This window comes from Schistocerca nitens, chromosome 3, assembly GCF_023898315.1.
Source record: "Schistocerca nitens isolate TAMUIC-IGC-003100 chromosome 3, iqSchNite1.1, whole genome shotgun sequence".
NCBI lineage: Eukaryota > Metazoa > Arthropoda > Insecta > Orthoptera > Acrididae > Schistocerca > Schistocerca nitens.
The window spans coordinates 156,170,363-156,194,088 of NC_064616.1; positions in this window are offsets into that span (position 1 = coordinate 156,170,363).

The following is a 23,726-nucleotide window of genomic DNA, read 5'->3' on the forward strand; positions in this document are numbered from 1 at the left end:
TGCAGCCAATATTGTTTTTCGGGCCAGATGGCACATCGCTGGTAATACCTCCTCGCCCGTCGGACAGACTGGCGCAGACGTTCGAGGTCAGGAGTCCATGGTGATGGAGAGGCCGCAACGGCCCTTCTCCTAGTTGGAACGGCAGCTTTTACCGCTCTAACCACTGATCCCACCAGTTCCTCGGCGTACCTATCCACGTCCAGGTCACCCTCGGGCAATGGAGGAATACTACACTCTCGAGCCAGACGTTCCCAATTGGTTTTATTATAGTTGTATTGTATTTCCCACCCCAGGTCCCAGCGGCACTCTTCTTGACTGAGTTGAAAAACAATTAGATTGTGGTCACTTGTGGTGACTTGGTCCTTAACTCTCCAGCTATGTATGTTACTGCTGATGTTAGATGTAGCCAGGGTGACGTCAATGTTGGTCCCTAAACCGCCTCCACCTGTATAGGTAGGGGGATTTCCTGGTTTGTTGGCCACAACAAGCTGCTGGGCCACGATAAACTCCTCTGCCTTTCCGCCATTTGCGTCTCTGGTGCCGCTGTACCATAGGGGGGATTTCGCATTCATATCTGCTGTGATAATGACCCTTTTACCTTGTAATACCGTGGTCGTCTCCGAAAGATGATCTAGGTGGTCCTCAAAGTTCCCACCGTACTGGAAGTACATATTTACTATGAAAACCAGGCCAAGAGGCGTTTGTAATTCCACCACATTACAGTGGCTGTTTGACAGTTGTGTTATTGTTGTTGCTCTTAGCCCTTTATTTGTGATGATTACTACTGCTTGTGGTTCTTCGCCATTGGAAATGACTTGCCAGGAGGCTGACATGAAGGGGATTTGCCCAGCTCGAGAGTATGGCTCCTGTAGACAGATTACGTCCAGTCTCAACTCCTCCACTGTCCTTCGCAGTTCCTGCATGACAAGGCGACTGTTGTGGGTGTTAATTTGTCCGATTACAACTTTTGGTGGCATTATGGGAAATATGTATGAAAATTACATTCGGGCCAGGGTTTGCTCCAGTCTGATGCTATCCGCCCATTGGCCAGGACAGACTGTGCGTATATTTCATCTAGCTCGAATTTTTCTCCCCTTCTTTCAAACACTTTTTTAAGTAAGTCACGCAGGACCCCGAAATCAGTGGGAAGGTTCATTGACCTCAGCTGTATTCTGTCTACAGCCTCCATTGTGGAGAAAGTGACCTTTCTTCCGTATTTATGCCCTACGCGCACGACGTGCCGAAGTGCTGTAGTGAGGATGGCCGGCTGCTCCAGACGGGAAAGCTGCATAGCGAGTTCTAGATTTGGGTAGATTCTCCTAGGGTCTACTCCTGTGGGTCTTGATGTTATTGTTTCCAATTGTGTGGTACTTGTGACAGAGCTATCCTGTAGAATTTCTTTAGGGGTGGCGTCTTGTGTGGAGGTGGCGGTGTTTGTGTCTTGGAGTCTTGAGTCTTTAGGTGGCGTGTGAGTGCTTGGTGTTGTTGTGGAGGGTTGCCTTGTTGTTACTGGTCGGGCGACAAAGTTTGCCGCTTCAGGGTTGAGTGTGGAAGTGACATCTGGAGGTTCAGAATTTATAGGTTCAAGCTGTCTAGTTATGTCTTTTGTGTGAGTTTTTTGTTTGTCTGCTTCGTCTGCTAGTTCTGTTTGTGTACTTACGCTTCTCATACTTATTTCTTTGATGTTCTGTGTTTGATTTATGAATTGTTTGAATTTTCGTGCCCTCTCGGCATCTCTTCTTTGTTTGCTAGGTGACTTTCTTTTCTTAGCTATCCTGTTTCGATTTACGGCGTCAGCCATAATCAGTTCTGGCTATTAAACGCTGTTCTAGCATTTTATAGGTGGGGCAGTTTCTGCCAGATACCCCGCAGGACTTTTTTCCTCTACGTGTGCATGGCTCACAAACACTTGTTTTGCTGCAGTTTTTTCTTAGGTGATCTTCAGACCCGCACCTGGAGCAAGCCGGCTTCCTAGTAAAGTATTTGTGTATATGATCAATATCTGCGCAGTTGTGGCAACGAGGTACCACCAAGAAGTCCTTGACATTTATGGCATGAAAGCCTATATATACCTTGCCCATAGTTGTCAGTCTTTTCCAGAGAGCCCCTGAGACCTCCGCCACATGGTGGACTACATCTCGATCCCTCGGTCCTGTCCTAAATCTTAACTTAAAATCCTTCATAAAAGTCTCAATGTTCATGTCATCTAGGTTTTGTTGGTATAAAGTATCACAAAGGTCTTCGTTGGTCAGTGAGACTGGAACATCGTATAAGATAACCAGTGGGTTCCTCTTTCGTGGGGGCTCGCATCGGACTGACTTGCAAAGTTTCTGATTTGCCAGTATCTTGTCTTTATCCTCCTCTGTGGCAACATCTACGATAACTACATTTTTAGTTGCCTTAACTTTATTAATCTTTATCTTGTCTTTGGCTGGATTTACTGTTGTTGCAAAGACCTCCTGAACTTTCTTAATGTCCTGTCCTGGTAGTGGTCGCAGAAAGACCGCAGTGTCAGGTCGTTTCGACACTCTCGCAATTGTATCCTTGGTAGATTGTGGCTTTGTTGCCGCTTGCGCAGCAACACCAGCCCATGACTTTGTTTGCTGCTTCCGAAGTCTATCATTTTCCTTCTCTAACTCCTCTATCCTGCCCTCTAATTTAGCGCTAGCAATTGACCATGCCGCCAGCTCATTTTTGATTGTTTGAACGGCTGCTTGACTAATTTTTCCGTTCTTAACATTTTGGTCTATGAATTGGCTTAGCCTCATGAATCTTTCTGTCGTAGTTTCCTCCGTCGCTTGATTCAGGCCATCTTGTGGCGAGAAATCAGCTAGCATAGAAGCCCGCGAGGGCGCACTCGATTCGCTTGTCTCTTCTGTAGCCATCATTCCAGTTTGACAAGCGAGAAAATTGGGAGCCACGTCTCTTGCCCCGGACCGGCTCCTCTGGCATGGGGGGGGGGACTAAGTGCAGCTCATCCACCGGCCTCGCCCCTAGACCAAGGACTCCTCAGAGCTGCCAGGTTCAGCGCGCCGTTTCCAGCGCACTGGTCCTCTTCGACAAACTAGCCACCTCCGATTTCACCTATCTCGCACCGGCAAGTATGCCCCGCACTCCGGGGAGGCGGATGCACCTCCCGCCCTTCGCCCCCTACTGGCCCAGGCTTCCACCTGACGGCCAAGGACCCACTCCTACTCAGGTGGCGGGCCGGTCACCCAGTCGTTCGGGGGTCTGGGCCCATCTAACCTCACCCAGGTTGTGTTACCACCTCCTGGGCTTGGCGGAGCACGCCTCGGAAGACCAGAGGCGCGGCGAAGCACACTTGCCGACTTGGGGCAGGATCCCACGACGGCAAACCAGCTACCGGCGTGAGGACACAGTTGGTGTGGTGTCCTCTGTTGCGCAGCTCCCCCTGCGCCACGCACCCTTTGCTTTCGCTTTGGGTTGGGGGCGTTTAACGTCCTACCTTGACGGGAGTTTAACGTCCTTCCTTGACACAACGACAACCCTCACCTTTCCACAGCCCGGAGATGTTATGAGATTGTGATGATGTTGAAAGAATGATGGAATGGCCTGGGTCTTATGTTGTGGAGTTTGACATCATCGAGACGGTGCGGCACTCAAACCCGAGTTACGTTCCCCGGAGGGCCTCCACACGTACTGGGGGATCATGGCCGACCATGTCTCACCCACCGCTTTTGATAATTCACGGTGGGCCAGTGCGGATCGGTGAGAATTGCACCCAGTTAAGGGCTAGCCTTTTAACGTCATGCATGGACGGCCCTTCCCCCATCTAGGGGGCTACTGAGCGCCGGGGCCACGTCAAGGCCACGGGATAGGACATTACGGTCCCCGCCCCACTCAGGTTCCTCTGAGCCACAGAGCACTTCAGACAGTCTGAAGATTTCCGGGAATCAGAGGGTCTCCTGGCGGTTTTAACCCAGTTTCGGAAGGCAACACACCTTCCCCAGGTGGCGCCACGCAGACCGCTTTCCCGTGCGACAGTTATGTATTTGTATCACATATTGTAATTCTCACGGACGGCACACTAACAGTTACTCTGGCGAATTCTAAGCGATCCAGGACGGTGTACAGTCCTCGCGACTTCACTATCCGTTTTTACCGCAAAATACGCCCTTTGTCACAGTTTGGCTCTGACGTCATCCGAGGCAAAGCGTGACCCGACGTTTGACAGACGTGGATCTTACAGTAGCTGAGTGCGAAGTGAACCTTCTCTACGGCCTCTCGGGCTGTATTTATATAGGTGCCGGAGCGGACGGCCGAGGGAACGTCTGTTGTCTACGGCTATCTGCATACTGCATCAGCCTCTGAACGACCGCTTTCTCGGGCACATAAACTTTAATAATATAGTTACAAATTACTTCAGAAACCTCTTAATTTTTATTTGTATTGAGTTAAGTTGTTTGAAATCATTGGAAAAGTTTCAGCTTGCTAGAATGATAACTTTGCCTTCTAGAAATTTCATAGTACAACTAACGGTAGATCGTTACCTCTGAACCATATCTTTACTAGAACTTATGTCAGCAGTTATTAATACTACAACTCTCAAATTTGGTGTAGCTTTATCATTTGGTATGTTTATGATTCACTTTAACCAAAATTCTCTTATCATTTAAATTACAGGTACTTAATCTACTATGATTGGTTATACTTTAGTTACAAAATTGGTTTTTACTTAATTACTGAAAAACTATAGGAGGTAGCTTAACGGGGCCCCTCAGTTATTATTTTTGGGGTGAACTAAAGCATAAAACAAATTTTCATGTTTCTAAGTCCATTATTTAGCGCCTCTGATTTTTCCTATAAACGAGGATTCCGGTGTTATTTTTGTTTTATGGTTTTGAAAATCTGCACCACTTCTTTATGAGCTCTACCTGCACCTTCTGACCAAATTCTGGCTTTATAGCTTCATTATTTAGCTCCACTTACTTTTCTCTTGAAACGGCATTTTTACGTAAACTAGAATGAGATTTTCACTCTGCAGCGGAGTGTGCGCTGATATGAAACTTCCTGGCAGATTAAAACTGTGTGCCGGACCGAAACTCGAACTCGGGACCTTTGCCTTTCGCGGGCAAGTGCTCTACCAACTGAGCTACCCAAGCACGACTCACGCCCCGTCCTCACAGCTAAGCCATGTCTCCGCAATATCCTTTCTTTCAGGAGTGCTAGTTCTGCAGGGTTCACAGGAGAGCTTCTGTAAATTTTGGAAGATAGGAGACGAGATACTGGCAGAAGTAAAGCTGTGAGGACGAGGCGTGAGTTGTGCTTGGGTAGCTCAGTTGGTAGAGCACTTGCCCGCGAAGGGCATAGGTCCCGAGTTCGAGTCTCGGTCCGGCACACAGTTTTAATCTGCCAGGAAGTTTTTACGTCAACTGTTAGCTTTAGAACATAAAGACTTGGTATTTGGAACATTATAACACTAAACTATACTTTAACAAAGTTTTAAACATAAATTTTGATTTTTAATTTCATACTTAATTGTGGTGCAATACTTGCGCGCTACGCGCAGACGCGTTAAGGTGACGTGGCGCTACTAGCAGTGAACTGGGGTAAGTCCCGGCACACTCGCTCGCCTCTGTATCTCACACACGATACAGCGCTTGGCTTGCTTCAGGTGGGGAGGAAGAGGAAATGGACATAGAGAACAAAGGGGTACAGGGTCATAGACAGGGGAGAAGGAGGTGCACAGAAAGAGTGGTTGGAGGAAATTGACAGAGAAAGGCAAATGGATAACATGGACAGAGAGAGGGAGGGAGTAGGAGAAGATGGACAGAGGTAGTCAGGACTGACAGAGAGAAGGACTGAATTACAGGGGGTGTGGAGATGCACTTAGAGAGGGAGGGGACTGTACTTAAAGGGGGGAAGGAGGTGATGAACAGAGAGAGGGCAAGGGGCAGATGAACAGAGGGAGAGGTGGAGCCCATAGACAGAGAGAGGCGAGGGGGGGGGGGGAAGAGCAGATGGACAGGGAGAGGGACAGGAGAAGATGGACACAGAGTGGGGGAGGAGAAGCCTGACAGAGGGGAGGAGGAGATGAGCAGAGGGAGTGAGGAGGAGGGAATTGCCTTTGAGTGGGTGAGTAGGTGAATATAGAGAGGGTGAGACGAGATGTGCTTAGAGGGGAGAAGAAGGTGATGAATACAGATACGGGGAAGAGCAGAGTTGCAGGTGGACAGAGATAAGGGTGAGGAGAACATGGAGAGAAAGGAGGACAGCAGGACAGGAACAGAGGAGGAAGTAGGAAATAGACTAACAGGATGTATGTACACTGAAGTGCCAAAGAAACTGATATAGGCATGCGTATTCAAGTACAGAGATAAGCAAACAGGCAGAATGCGGCGCTGAGGTCGGCAACGCCTATATAAGACAGAAAGTGTCTGGCGCAGTCGTCAGATCGGTTGCTGCTGCTACAATGGCAGGTTATCAAGATTTAAGTGAGTTTGAACCTGGTGTGATAGTCGGCGCACGATCGATGGGACACAGTATCTCCGAGGTAGCGATGAAGCGGGGATTTTCTCGTATGGCCATTTCACGTGTGTACCGTGAATATCAGGAACCCGCTAAAACATCATGTCTCCGAGGTCGCTTCGGCCGGAAAAAGTTCCTGCAAGAAAGGGAACAATGGCGACTGAAGACAATAGTTCAACGTGACAGAAGTACAAAAAAAATGGCTCTGAGCATTATGGGACTTAACATCTGTGGTCATCAGTCCCATAGAACTTAGAACTGCTTGAACCTAACTAACCTAAGGACATCACACACATCCATGCCCGAGGCAGGATTCGAACCTGCGACCGTAGCGGTAACGCGGTTCCAGGCTGAAGCGCCTAGAACCGCACGGCCACACCGGCCGGCACAGAAGTGCAACCCTTCCGCAAATTGCTGCAGATTTCATTGCTGGGCCGTCAAGAAGTGTCAGCATGCGAACCATTCAACGAAACATCATCGATATGGGCTTTTGGAGCCGAAGGAGCACTAGTGTACCCTTGACGACTGCACAACACAAATCTTTACGCCTCGCCTGGGCCCGTCAGCACCGACATTGGGGTGTTGATGACTGGAAAACTGTTGCCTTGTCGGACGACTCTCGTTTCAAATTGTATCGAGCAGATGGACGTGTAAGAGTATGGAGACAACCTCATGAACCCATGGACCCTGCGTGACAGCAAGGGACTGTTCAAGATGGCAGAGGCTCCGGAATGGTGTGGGGCATGTGCAGTTAGAGTGATATGGGACCACTGATACGTCTAGATACGACTCTGACAGATGACACGTACGTAAGAAGGCTGTCTGATCACCTGCATCCATTCATATCCATTGTGCATTCCGACGGACTTGGACAATCCCAGTAGAACAATGCAACACCCCATACGTCCAAAAATGCTACAGAGTGGCTCCAGGAACATTCTTCTAAGTTTAAATACTTCCGCTGGCCAGCAAACTCCACAAACGTTAACATTATTGAGAGTATCTGAGATGCCTTGCAACGTGCTATTCAGAAGAGATCTCCACCCCCTCGTACTCTTACGGATTTGTGGACAGCCCTGGAGGATTCATGGTGTCAAATCCCTCCAGCACTGCTTCAGAAATTAGTCGAGTCCATGTCACGGCGTGCTGCGTCACTTCGTCGTACTCGCGGGTGTCATACACGATATTAGACAGGAGTATCAGGTTCTTTGGCTCTTCGGTGTATACACAGGGTGAGTCACGAAAGACGTAACACCCTTTTATTTCGTGAAAGGTTACATATATCGAAACTCGGTTTTTGGAAAATGTTAGATCGTGGAGAGGCACGTATTTTTTTCTTTGTTTAATGTTTTTAGCGTTGGTATTAACAGAGATAATGAATCAAGTACTTTTTTTAAAAATGGAACCGTATACTTTTTATAAGTTATTAGATAGCTCTTGAGAAGACAATTACAGTGATATAGCGTTTGTTAATGTTGATGTTGAAACCCATCGTAAAAAAGTTCGAGATATTTCCTGGAATCTGAGAGCATGGCGGCCAGAATCGACATTAGCGGTGCAAATACCGCCAAGTAGAGCTCTCGTGCTATGCTGTATCAGAATGTCAATACATTTCTGCTTCAACATTCATTACTTGCAGACATGTACATCAATGAGAAGTTGGATATACCAACTTATACGGGAATGTAAAAGAAATGCCGTAAAAACAGTGCAGCGGCATAGGGCTATCGATCCGGATGGCCAATTTCCGACGCGCAAGCAGTTGCACGAATTATTAAGGCGCTAGTGCGGACAGGTTGCTTGAACATCTAAAAGAGAACAAGAAAGAAGTCTACAACTGACAAAGAACGGAAAGAAGCTGTTCTGGCTACGACGCTAATGAATCCGCATAGTGGTAGGACACATATTGCCAAGGAATGTATAATGAGCCAGACGACTGTCATTTGCATCTTGCATCGACAGAATTTTCATCCCTATCATCTGTCACTTCATCAGCACTCGACAACCCTGATTTCGAACAGAACTTTGTCGGTTTGCCCTTCAGCAACTGAGAGACGACGCTACGTTTTTTCAGAGTGTGCTGTTTACCGATGAAGCAACGTTTACTAACCACACTAATGTAAATTTGCATAACACGCACTACTGGGCAGCCTAAAATCGATGTTGGCTTCGTCAGGTGCAACATCTACGGCCGTGGAGCGTAAACGTATGGTGCGGCACCATAGGAAATAACGTTGTGGGACTTACATCAGCTCAGGCGCTCTAAATGGGCATTCGTGCGCACACTTTCTGACGAACATTCTACTGGTTCTTCCAGAAGAGTTACTACTGGATATTCGACAGTGTACGTGGCTGCCACACGACGGTTGTCCAGCTCACTCGTCCCGTGATGCAACGCAAATACTAAATGAGAACTTTCCTGGACGTTTGAGAGGACGAAATTCTGTTGTGAAATGGCCTGCGAGGTCTCTCGATTTGACACTTCTTGATTTAATTTTAATTTTAATAAGGAACAGCCTCAGTTGCACCGTTTACCCAACCTTCTTCAGAATAACAGTATCTACCGCTTGTCCATAGTGGACATCGTCAAGCTAAAACTACAAATACATAAATTATCGTCAAACTGTATAACTTATCTGACACTGCCTCGGCCCCACTTCGCGACCACGATGCGGCAGCCACGAGTGCTGTACTGGGACTGTTATTCTGAAGAAGGTTTGGTTATCCCGACTGAAACCTAGGTAAATTCTAGGTAAACGGTGCAAGTGAGGCTGTTCATTGTTAAAGTTAAAATTAATATTTATACAGTTGCTGACAGGGCCGCGAAATATTGAAGATATTTAACCTCTTGATTTCTATCTTTGGGGAGCAGACTATGACGAAGCCGCAACTACGTCAGCTGATACATGTCGTAGAATCACCAGTGCATGTTCTACCATATAAACCACTGTAATTACCTCTGTTCATCGTTCTTTCGAATGGCAACTGTGAATGTGCCTTCAGTCCATAGTCAACATTTTGAATATATGCTTAAAGAAAGGAGAAAGCCACTTTTGTGGAAGACAAAAATTATTTTATGTGATTTGGGTGTTTACCAAATCATTGTTACTAAATTGTTTATTTCATTTAAGTGTGTACGAAGTTGCACTGCAATGTCAGATAACTCGACAGTGTGTATTGCACGTAGCTGATAATACTGTCATTATATACTTACGTTCAGCATGAAACGGCGTCTCGTTAAGAAGTATATTTATTTTACGGTGAACAGGTGGTCACCAAAGTATTTTTAATAGAAGGCTTAGTTCAACGAATGTATGCCATACGATATAATGTAGAACAGTGTAGGTAGAGACAGGTGTCCGAATAATAACTGCTTATTACTTGTTTCAGTTTTGAAGAAAAAGAAGTGTATGACCAGCCTGTGATTAAAATGTAGAAAGTACTTAAACAAAAATGTGTAAGGTGCACTGCAAAACATGTGTACATTATTTGATAATACTATCTTGTCATCGATGATGTAATGATCCGAAATAAGATAGTGAACACAAGTTTATGCAGCTGTAGTACTAGTGCTGCTGAACGGGAAAGATAAAAGTCACCATCTGTAATGTAAAAGTGATCTGCACGCCTATGGAGTGGTGGCATGGTAGCGAGATGCGGTTTAGTACAACCTCACATAATCTAAACGTTGTTGTATATGATTCAGACACTCACCAATAATAATACTGCTTAATAGATGTACAACATATAAAGTTCATGGTTTTTTTTCTTTCTAATGAGATGTATCTACATTTGTGTGCTTGGTTGTTGCGCTTTATTTTCCATGCTTAACAAAAACATTGAGAAATGTAATATTCAGGGATACATATAAAACTGCAAACTATGGAGTTTACGTGCTGCAAAGGAAAAAAACTATTTGCTGATACCACCTTAATTACACCAAAAAAGTACTCTCACTGCAGATGCTATAGGTTTCCAACACACAACACACAAGGAAATGAAGAGTGCACTTTTAACACAGGCAGCAATACGTCAAAATGGATGGAACGTAGCACCTATCTCAACGTGGAAGCCAGTTTTACACAGATGAGTCCTCATAACTACATGCTGTTCAGATGACAGTTTTTTTATGAATATTTGATGTAAGTTTAATACTATACATGTCGTTTGCTCTAACTATCTCATTTTTTGTTCACTAGGTATTATCCACAAAATCAAAGCCCGTTACACAAATCGGAAACATGCACTTGGGGAAACACAAAGCGTTAACTGTCCATAAATCATCCATTTCATGCCGATGTTTCAAACCTGCACCGCGATGAAACACACTGTTTTTCATCGCCATTACCGGTATAAAAGTACCCCTTTTATTCAGTCTATTCGGTCGAAGATTGGGAGCAAATACCACTCGTCAAAAGATGCTAACTTGCTGTGTTTAGATGCATGCTGTGTTTAGCTAATTTGATTCCAGCACGATTTCAGCTGAGCTGTATGGAGGCATCGGGTCTGGGAATGAATGTGGAAGTATTTTCATTCCTGCGCAAGGGCGAGCAGAAGAAACCGAACACTAATTTTACATTTCCATGCACAGCCCTTTCTCGCTGGATTTGTTGAAGATGTCAGCCATAAGCGTTTGAAAACTCAAGACAACTATTCTCACATCACGTTGGCAAACGTTCATTTTTTTATTATTCCACAGCTTGATTTGATTATAGTGCTGTCAATGGTATGAAGACAAGTTCTATTCGCAGTGCTGACAATGAATGCAAGTAAATGAAAAGCTTTCGTATGTAAGTGTATAAATCATATATGTTGATCGATCTAATCATAATAATTTTTCTCACTTTTTAAAGTTCAGAGTGATCAGATATCGATGGATGTGATTGCTGCATCTTGCTGTAGTTACGGTATTCCAGAAATTGTAATGGAGATATTAATGGCAATTAAGTAATGAAGAATTGCAATTACTGAAGACACAAAAGAATTACGACTTGTAGTTGTTAGTCGGCACTAATTTACATCAGTGGGGAAAGTTGAAAATTTGTCCCTGAGCAGGATTCCAACCCAGGTCTCCTGCTTACTGAGCAGATGATCTGAGCACTGAGCCATCTTTTTTTTTCATATGCTTCTCCGGCGACTAGAAAAGCGATTAAAAAGAAGCGAAATTGCCACCGCCACTTTTGCCCTAAGTAAAAAAAAGTAAAAAAAAAACACTTGAGGCGTTGGTCCTTACCTAATTCTACTCCCAGTACGACTAACGTAAAGCTATGAGGGAGCGAGAAAGGATAAAAGGAAAATCAACCACAGGGGAGCCATGAAAATTAAACATAATTGGTATATATACACATATATGAGCGCCTGGAGTAGTGGGTCCTGCGTCGGCCAGCAAGTCCAAACGTGTCTTCTCGTTGAGAGGGCGTAGATTCCGTTATCGGTTCTGTTCGGTTCAGGTAGGTTCAGATCAGTCTTCAGCTTATGAATCTAGGACGTTTCAGTGGCGGGGCGGATCATTTAAGGTGTTCCCTAAGAAATTGGAGAAGTATTTCTTATTGCGTGGGTTGCGTATTAGGAGTCAGTGTCGTTCGTTGACATAATTAAAATATTCTAGCACTGACTTGTTTCCTGAATTAAAAAGATAACGGCTCATGTGGTCACAATTCCAGTTCACAGAGTGAGTTTTGATGGTGGGGTAAAAAGTCCCCTCCGGGAATAAAAGTGTGTGGATGTCAATCTGAGCAGGTGTTCGGTGAGTAGGAAACGCCAAAATACACCGCGGAAGCGTCCAGACATCGGACGCTGGGCCACAGTGGAACCCGTGGTCATCTGTGTCGTTCACTCCACAGTAGTTGCAGAGGGACGAATCTGCTAGATGGATGCGATGCAGCCGATGTCGGTTAACTTGTTTGCCATTTACTGTGATGTACCAATCTGATTGGACGTCTGAATCAAGAAAGCGGGCATGGGTGTGTATGTTGTCATTAGCGTAAGTTAGATTAAGTAGTGTGTAAGCTTAGGGACCGATGACCTTAGCAGTTTGGTCCCATAAGATCTTACCACAAAATTTTGGAATTACTAACAAGTAAGTGGTAGAGACCAGTAGACATAACTGAAGTCCAGGAAAAAGTTTTGAATGTGCATCCTTATGGCTGGAGATGTGTGGGACTACAGCTGTTCACTATTGTAAGAAAATGAAACACCTACAGACATCCTTAAGACGTCATTCATTGTGTAGCTACCAGTTTCGGTGTTTCAACACACCAGCTTCAGGCCTTACTTGACGCTGAAGGGGTTATCACGATCCATATATATGATTCATCAGTGGCCAACATAAACAGTTTATGCGGACTACCGGTAACTGTGATGTCGTCTCTCCAACCATCAAGTATCAACTCCAGGGAAAATCGTCGGATATGATAAAAGGGGGATGGAATGTTCAGTACGAAAACTGGGGTGGACAAAGAGAGTGGCACAAAGTCTTTGAATAGGAGTTCAGTGAGGCTCTGCAGGCAGTGATGCCAGAGTTTTATTTGGGACCTGATGTACTGCACCGTGACTATGGTCGGCATGTGTATTATTCCCACCCACTGTTGTCCCACTGGAGTGCAAGGGAGTCATATTGCACTTTGAATAACATCCCTAAGGTGACGAAAGAGCCCAATGCTATCAACAGACGTCAAGCCAGGCGAGTTGGAACTGGTAGTACCCGAGCTACATGTGGTATACGGGAGGGATAATAGATGTTTACATATTGCACACAGTGGATAATGGATGCAGGTGATCAGACAGGATGCTTACGTACGTGAAACCTGTCAGAGTCGTATCTAGACGTATCAGGGGTCCCATATCAATCCAACTGCTTATGCCCCACAGCATTACGGAGCCTCCACCAGCTTGAACAATCCCCTGCTGACAGGCAGTGTCCATGGATTCATGAGGTTGTCTCCATACCCGTGCACGTCCATCTGCTCGATACACTTTGAAATGAGACTCGTTCGACCAGGCAACATGATTACATTCATCAACAGTCCAGTGTCGGTTCTGACTGGCCCAGGCGAAGTGTAAAGCTTTGTGTAGTGCAGTCATCAAGGTACACGAATGGGCTCCGAAAAACCATATCGATGATGTTTCGTTGAATGGTTCGCACGCTGACACTTGTTGATGGCTCAGCACTGAAATCTGAAGCAGTTTGTGGATGGGTCGCACTTATGTCACGTTGAACGATTCTCTTCAGTCGTCGTTGGACCGGTTCTTCCGGATCTTTTTCCGGCCCCAGTGATGTCGGAGATTTCATGTTTTACCAGATTCTTGATATTCGCGGTACACTCGCGAAACGATCGTACGGGAAAGTCCCCACTTCATTGCTACCTCGGAGATGCTGTGACCCGTCCCTCGTGCGCCGACTGTAACACCACGTTCACACTCACCTAAATCTTGATAACCTGCCATTGCAGCAGCAGTAACCGATCTAACAACTGCGCCAGACACTTGTTGTCTTATATAGGCGTTGTCAACCGCTGCGCCGCATTCTAGCTGTTTATATATCTCTGTAGTTGAATACGCATCCCTATACCAGTTTCATTGGTGCTTCAGTGAATAATGAATAAGGAAGATGAGAGGCTACACAGAGAATACATTAATTTTGGTGGCCAATATAGCCTTGAATTTAAATAGGTCAATAGGGATAGCGCAACAGAATACACATAGAGCCCCAAATTTTACTAAAAATTATAAGGTAACTCAATGAGAAACTGTTTGACAGCAAGAGTATCGTGACCAACTCGGATAAGCGAGACTGTGATTTCATACATGATGGGGATTGTATTATCAAAATACTGAGTTCTTTGCAAATAATGGTATGAGCGATATAAAGTATAATCCAATACCTGGGTTTATTGAACTACTTAAGATAAACCTAAAGTCAAGCTGTTTATATATATATATATGTATATATGTATATATATATATATATATATATATATATATATATATATATATATATATATCCTGTGATGTCACCGCCAGACACCACACTACGTCGGACCCGCGTGTCGCCACTATCAGTGATTGCAGACCGAGCGCCGCCACACGGCAGGTCTAGAGAGACTTCCTAGCTCTCGCCCCAGTTGTACAGCCGACTTTGCTAGCGATGGTTCACTGCCTAATTACGTTCTCATTTACCGAGACGATAGTTTAGCATAGCCTTCAGCTACGTCATTTGCTACGACCTGGCAAGGCGCCATTATCAGTTACTATTGATATTGTGAATCATGTACCGTCAAAACCGACGTTCATCATTAATGGATTAAAGTTAAGTATTCCACCAGCTACGTCCGTTTTTCTAAAGTCTATTTCCTTGTCCTGTTCCAGACCTCACGCCAGCCTGCGTGAGCTAAAACGCGTGCATTTCGGCCTCCTCTAGTAACACGGTGTTGGCTCTCCTGCCAACCGCAACATATCCCATGTAAAGCTACACAACGAATCGCACTCTATTCATCCAGTCGTGAACATTCATACAGCACCTAGTTATGAACTAAACAGAGACCTTGCCAAGACACTTCAAGCTGTGTATACTTACGAAAATTCCTTTTCAATGAAATCCTCTAATCATTTCATAGATATCTAGCCTCTTTTGATGTAGAAAATCTTTACACAAGCAAACCAGTTCACGAAACGAAACCTTAGATATCATCATTCGCATTTTTTTAAAACGCAACAAATAAGCCAAGGTGAAATCATGCAACTGATGGAGATGTTAACATTTACTTTATCAATCGAGTATTTTATATTCAATGGAAAATATTATCATCAACCACCAATAATTTCATATATCCTGAGATCTGGAATGAAGTGATTATTTATAACAGATACGGTGATGACACTTTTCTCTTAGTCAAAGGCAATCGCGATCTATTAGTAATATAGCAGAAAAACTTAACACTATACACCCAAAAAATGGTTCAAATGGCTCTGAGCACTATGGGACTCAACTGCTGTGGTCATAAGTCCCCTAGAACTTAGAACTACTTAAACCTAACTAACCTAAGGACAGCACACAACACCCAGCCATCACGAGGCAGAGAAAATCCCTGACCCCGCCGGGAATCGAACCCGGGAACCCGGGCGTGGGAAGCCAGAACGCTACCGCACGACCACGAGATGCGGGCACTATGCACCCAAGCATTTGTTTCACTGCAGAACATGAAGTTAAATAGTTCTTAATTTCCCTTGATTTCACTGTGTGCAGAGCTGCTGAGAGTTTGTCATTTTGCATTTTCAGGAAACCAGCGTTCTCCGATGTTCTCATACCTGCAGATTCATGACATCCAAGAACACTTAAATGGGCCTACTTCGATTCTTCACTGATCAGCCGCACATCAAGCTATGCAGCCGATAATCCTTAAGTCTTAAAGCTGGCTAACAATAAATTTATCAACATGAAAGAAGTTGAGGTGAATGGGTTGCCAATTGTGGAGTTTGTAGGCCTTCGCTCAAAAAGGTACACATACTGTACAGACACAGGTGCTACCCTTAGTTAGGATACGGGTGTGCGGTGTGCAGCCATAGCTGAAGAATACTTGAGGTGCCTGTGCGGTGGTATTGACGATGGTGTAATTACCCTTACACATGTTGTGCACGAAGTCAGTATTCAAGTGTGAAGACATGAGATGCATACTGTGTCACAACTGAGAATTGGTCTGTCATGACATGACAACAAGTGGGTCATTTGTGCTGGCAGGATCGGAACTCGACCGTACACACTCTATTCACTGTATTCACTGTACGCATTTATGTATGTGTTGTGTGTACGGCGAAAATGTGTGAGTGTGGAACAGTATGACATGCTTATCATACTGCGTATACAAGTTTATATACGCATACAGTGATCAGTCAGAACACTATGACCACCTACCCAATAGATGGTACGTCCATCTTTAGCACGGATAACAGAGGCGACGCGTCGTGGGGTGGAAAGAATGAAGCCTTGGTAGGTCGCTAGAGGAAGTTGGCACCTCATTTGCACATCGAGGTCACCATTCCTGTAAATTCTGGGGAGAGGGGCAATGAGTTCCGACGCCATGTTCAGCCATATCCCAGATTCAGATATGGTGAGTTGGGGGGCCTCTGTCTTCCTCGAACCACTCCATCACACACCTGGGCTTGTGACATGGCGCATTATCTTGTTAAAAATGCCACTGCCATCGGGAAACATGATCATCATGAAGGGGTGTACATTGTCTGTAACCACTGTGCGATACTTCTTGGCCGTCATGGTGCCTTGCACGAGCTACACTGGAACAATGGACGCCCATGTGAACGATACCCAGAGCATAATGGAGCTCCCGCCAGCTTGTCTCCATCCTGCAGTAGGGGTGTCAAGGAGCTCTTCCCCAGGTAGATGACGAATTCGCGCTCTCCTATCGGCATGATGAAGAAGATATCGGGATTCGTCAGACTATGCAGGCAGCGCCAACGTCCAGTGCCATTTAAGTCGCAACTGCCGATGTCGTGGTGTTAACATTGGAACATGCGTCGATCTACAAATGCGAAGACCCATCGTTAGGAGGGTTCATTGCATTGTGTATTCAAACACACTTCTACTCTGCCAAGCATTAAAGTCTTATGTTAGTTCCGCCACAGTTCACTGCCTGTCCTGTTTTACCAGTGTGCCCAGCCTACGACGTCAGACATTTGTAACGAAGGGTGGTCGCCCAACCGCATGACGTCTGGACTTGATTTCATCTTGGTTTCGGCAACTGTTGAAGCCACTCACCACAGCACTCCTCGAACACCCGACAAGTCGTGCAGTTTCCGAAATGTTCGTGCCAGGGCTCTGAGCCATCACAATCTGCTCTCGGTCAAACTCAGATAGATTGAGCGCTTTTCCCACTCTACACACGGACAGCACGCTCACTGGTACTACATGCACGGTGGATGTGCCACAATGTTCTGCTGATCAATATATGACTGAAAGATTGATGAAATTTCACTTAAAATCCAATGATATTGAGAATAAATTGAATATATTGGAGGAAGTTATAAGAGCAAGGAGATTAGAGTTTTGTGTAGCAGATTGAAAATAAAGTTGCCCAAAAGCCTAAACATAAAAAGAAGGTTAGAGCGTGTGGTCATATCGAGAGGTTAGTGAACCGTTTTAAAACACTGAGCATAGAGATAGGCCTACAAACCAGTAATAATCTTGTGAAAAGTTCACATCATGCGATAGAAGCCAAAAGCGATAAACATGATAACTCAGGTATGTCCAGAATAAACTTTAATGACTGTGACAGCTTTTATGTTAGGCAGACGGATCGACCTTTCAAGAGAGATTTAGGGATCATACAACAGTAATGAAGGCAGCATTGAAAGGCATTTACATACTGTTAGTGATGTGCATTAAAATTTAAGTATGTTACATATTCCACCTAATGGGGAGTTTCTCGATACGTTAGAAGAGTTAGAAATTTATTTTATGTTAACAGGAAAAAATCCTTCGAAAATATTAAATGAACAATTAGATTTATCTAAAAAAATGGTTCTTCAGTTTGCTCTCAAAATATCTATAGCCATTGCTGAAGGAACTAGCTGGAGGTTGATAGATGGCGACTCAATACACTATTTCCTTTTTCAACATTCAATTACGGTAAATTTGCGTCTCTTTTGTTTAACTGTTTGAGAGGTAGCTAAACGCTATAAAAATTTGCCCTTGAGGGGCATGAACAATAACTTACATATTCCAAATTTTATCCTTTTCTAACATCTTACTTTTATTTTTGTGATATGTTTTCTACAGACGTTTTGTCGAAATTCACCTTAACAACAAAATATTATCATTTAAATGTTGTCACCACAGCTAACCACCACCTCATACGATATACAAATTCAGTACTTAGTGGTTCAACGTTGGTATAACTTTATTTTAATTTTCTCGGTATCTCTTGAAACAGTCCTTGCCTGCTCTCTGGCACAAAGGTGTTTTGTGCACTGAACTCATCGACACAGTTCAGACCAGGGTGTTTCTCGAACTGCAAACTACACATCTTCTACTGGAGATCTGGTCCATTTCAGTTTCCTTGTATGTAATGAATGCATTTGTTACACAGCAGTCTGCAAAGGAAAGAACAATCTCATCCACCATGTCTTGCGTTTTCTGTCTGTGACGTAGTCTGACTTCAGTAGAGCCGGCCGGAGTGGCCGAGCGGTTCTAGGCGCTACAGTCTGGAACCGCGCGACTGCTACGGTCGCAGGTTCGAATCCTGCCTCGGGCATGGATGTGTGTGATGTCCTTAGGTTAGTTAGGTTTATGTAGTTCTAAGTTCTAGGGGACTGATGACCTCAGCAGTTAAGTCCCATAGTGCTCAGAGCCATTTGAACCATTTGACTTCAGTAGTTCAAAATTATCCATATAGTTCTTACTGGAATTGTAATATTACAGCACAAGAGGGCAAGTGCTGTTGTTTACTGTTCCATCTTTCATCGTGCGACTTTCTGTAGACATGCCCAGTGGTACATGACATGTAGAAATCATGTTGACTGCCCTGTTATCCTTCCATCTGTAGATATTCTAATTCTGTAATCGATATTCTAATTCTGTAACCGAATTCCCCTCTCTCAAATTCCTTTACCTCCTAGACTTTTGGTATTTTTTCCTTCTGGAATTTATTGTTCCAGAAGCGTGCAGACAATTGAACTTACGGTTCTTGAACAGATAATATGACGTAAAATAATGGCCCATAAAAATAATATGATTCGTCCCATGAAGGTGATTGTTTGAATTTAGAACCACTTTCGACCCTAACCCTACTACTTGAGACTATGAAATTTAAATTTGTAGTTGTATGAAGATTCATCACATAACATCTATACTTTTTACCCTCTCTTTATTGGTTTGTCTCTCACGTACTGTTTGAGAGATGATCTGCTTTGAATTTGACTATTGCTTCATCAATAACGACATTCTGATGTGCAGTGTAGCTGACTTGGAATTTCCTATTCAAATGATCAAACAACGGACTAGTTTGTATAGTTTGTCATAATTCTGACAGTTTCTGTCAGGAGCTACAGAATTAGCTTTGAGGTGCAAGTTACCCAGTAACCAACTATATCTCTTATTGACATTAGCTTCGATATATAACTTTCACCAAGATCTGGATCAGTGCTGCAGTAATCTCTGTAGCTAGGTTTTTCAGTGATTCCCATGTAAAGATTTATGACGATAAAAGTTTTTATTTCACGTTCGTTGGTGCAGACGATAGATTTGCCTGTCTGTGGTCTGAAACACTATGTCAACTAGCTTTAGGTTCAGCTTGCTCTTTATTTCTGCAATCACACCACCTTTTCCAATAAAAACTGGCATTTGGTCAACACTTGTTTTTGGCCCCAGTTTATCGTAACTGTTGATCGAACAGCGAGCGGCACCGCATTGTTTTCACTTGTCTCATCAATTTCATTGTTATCCTCAGAATCTCTACTGCTCAACACGCTACAACAAGGAGTTGCACACTTTGTAGTGTCGGGTCATTGTCATCACTTTCATCACCGTCGACACTGTTGTCATTAGAAGAAATTTTGGCGAGAAATACTGGATGAACAAGAAAATACACTAGATGGAAAAGAAGGGCTGTGGTTGGCGCCACTAACCACAGAGAAATCCGTCTGTGAAGTATAGAAAATTGTATTCAATTAAATAGTTACGCTACTTGTAGATTTATGGAAAGTCAGAACATATATATATATATATATATATATATATATATATATATATATATATATATATATATATATATATATAAACAAATAATTACCAAAAATAGCAGTATGAAGAAGAGATACAGAGAGAAATGTACAACACTTACACAAAAAACAACAACAATGTATGAAATATCAGCTCGCGTCGTAAATACGCGGCAGAAGAACTGCACTGTGATTCTGCTACTATCTAGTGAAACCTTAGTCAACAATTAGTTTGTTAGTTGAGAGAACTACCACCCCTGAGCAGTAAACTGAGTAAAGTAATGTGGTTATCCACAGTAACCGCGGCCCTTTCAAAGCGTCTACATATGTGGTAGGTTACAGAGATGCTTGCCCTTCGAATAGTTAAGTCACACCAACAAAATGCACTCTTTGTGTAGCTTTTCCTCTCTTTTTTTCTTTTATGTGTGTTCACGGCAATAATTTCACTAGGTTCTTGTGAGGTTTGCTCTCTTTAACCCCTTCTCAGAATATCCATATCCCTTGTGTATTTATTCATGTTCTCTATTCATTATATAGACTCAGTATAGTAATTGCATAGTTTGATTCTTTAACGTCCCAATGTATTTATATGATTTGCTTTCGTGAGAAGATACTTAAGGTGTTTTGAAAGGGGCCGTGTACTTCATTTGTAAAGTGACAGTGAGCAATTTATACTTGCACATCAATGATTCGTCATAATGCTGCAACATTGTTGAAAGCACCTATGCATCATTAAGGTGGTTCAAGTGCCATATTTTTCATGGTTCAGTTTTTATGAGGGCCGGCCGCTGTGGCCGAGCGCTTCTAGGCGCTTCAGTCTGGAACCGCGCGATCGCTACGGTCGCAGGTTCGAATCCTGCCTCGGTCATGGATGTGTGTGATGTCCTTAGGTTAGTTAGGTTTAAGTAGCTCTAAGTCTAGGGGACTGATGACCTCAGATGTTAAGTCCCATAGTGCTTGAGCCATTTTAACCATTTTTGTTATAAGGCATTGAGCATATTTTTGTTATTGTAAATCGGAGTTAATATGATGTACAACAATTATATTTTCAATGTTAGTTTGCCATAAGACCGCGACTAGATGATTTACTACACGATGTGGACAACATTTTAGAAATATAAAAAAAATTACACTTTCCTTTGGGTCACCTTTCAGATATATACTTCACAGCACATTGTCACTATCCTTTATCTATTCTATCCTGGCTTCACATATAGTTACCTCAGTTTTCATGTTGTTGCACACGACCGCTAAATTTTTAATGGTACACTTGCAGTGTACTCTAGCTCACAACCTTTGAATACTGCATTACACATTCTGCATGATTACAAGAGTTTTCAGATGCTTATTTTAGTAGTTATCTTTAGCTGTATATTAAATACACAGTAATCTGGTGTATTCCTATTCTTGGATATATTCCATGTTGTACTTTATTTTATGCGCTGATGCTAATCTCTGCGAGACTGTTACATATCAAACATGTTTTCTGTCATTTTGCTTGTTACTTTGTAAATTTTGTTTTATCTTATATTTGGAATCTAAATATACCGAATTTAAAGTCTTTATGTATACACCGATGGATACTGAATTACGAATTTTTGCAACGTATTATTTTATTGATCAGCTAGATGGGTGTGGCTCGAAGACTTTAAGTAGTAGAATCCAGTACGTTGTCCTCGACGGTGAGTCAAGGGTGTCGTCAGGAGTGCCACAGGGAAGTGTGATAGGACCGCTTTTATCCTCTATATACACAAATGACCTGGCGGACAGGCTGTACAGAAATTTAAATCTGTTTGCTCATGACGCTGTGTGGTACGAGAAGGTGTTGTCGTTGAGGAACTGTAGATATATACAAGACGACGTAAACAAGATTTCTGTTTGGTGTGATGAACGAAGTACTAGTAGGGTGCAGCTTTACATAGTCTCTTCGATTAAATATCTTGGCGTAACGTTGAAAAAGCGATATGAAACGGAATGGATACGTCAGGTCGGTAGTAGGTAAGGCGAATGCTCGACTTCATTTTATTGGTAGAATTTTGGGAAAGGAGAGGGTGTATAAATGCTAGTGCGACTGTTTCTTGAATACTACTTCAGTGTTGCGGATCCCCACCAGGTCAGATTAAAAGAAGACATTGAAGCAATTCAGAGGCAGGCTGCTAGATTTGTTACCAGAAGGTTCGATCAGCACGCAAGTATTACAGAGATGCTTCGTGAATTCAAATGCAATCTCTGGAGGGAAGACTGTGCTCTTTTCGCAAGGCACTATTGCGCAAATTTAGAGCAGTGCCATTTCAGGCCGACTGCAGAACGCCTCTCCTGTCAACGTATATTTCGCTTAAGGACCATGAAGATAGGATGCGAGAAATTAGGGGTCGTACGGAGGCTTTTAGAGGGTCGTTTTTCCCTCACTCTGTTTGCGAGTGGAATAGGAAAGGAAATGACTAGTAGTGGAACAAGGTACCCTCCGCATACACCGTACAATGGTTTGCGGAGTATGTATATAGATGTAGATGTAGAAACGCAAATCACCTGAAAAATTTTTCAGAATGACCAAGGGTGATGCCCATTGTTTGGCAGACATGGGTTGGATAACTTTATTATCTTGCATCTTTGCAATTCCCGAGAAACTTGCTCTCGTAATGCATGGGGGACAGGTCATGTGCGAAAAAATCGTGGACAGTCCCGAACACAAAGATTGTTTGCCTGCCAACATATTAAGGCGAAATAATTCTGCAGTGCAGAAGTGGTTGGTCCGGTCCGTGCCTGAGTGACTGGCGTTGTCTGTATAGTATACACTTGTTGCCATTGTAGCTGTGGTCACCGTCCACTCAATCGACGGCGACTGTTACCCTTGACTTGCTTGCCAGTGTGTTTAACACTGACTGAATGTGACCTTGACTTCCACATTTAAAGCCACTAACTTTATGAAAAGGACAATCTTTCTGACCACGCCTCGATAACACAGACCAACGATGGAAAAACGTTTTTGCTGAAAATACTGTAGTCTTGTGTTTTTTAGGGTCGTAAATCCAAATATGATACTTAAGAAACTGTATCACAAACCATTTCTTCACATTTTACAGTTAAATTTATTATATTAAGCTTAAAGAATTTAACAGTTTTTATATACACTCCTGGAAATTGAAATAAGAACACCGTGAATTCATTGTCCCAGGAAGGGGAAACTTTATTGACTCATTCCTGGGGTCAGATACATCACATGATCACACTGACAAAACCACAGGCACATAGACACAGGCAACAGAGCATGCACAATGTCGGCACTAGTACAGTGTATATCCACCTTTCGCAGCAATGCAGGCTGCTATTCTCCCATGGAGACGATCGTAGAGATGCTGGATGTAGTCCTGTGGAACGGCTTGCCATGCCATTTCCACCTGGCGCCTCAGTTGGACCAGCGTTCGTGCTGGACGTGCAGACCGCGTGAGACGACGCTTCATCCAGTCCCAAACATGCTCAATGGGGGACAGATCCGGAGATCTTGC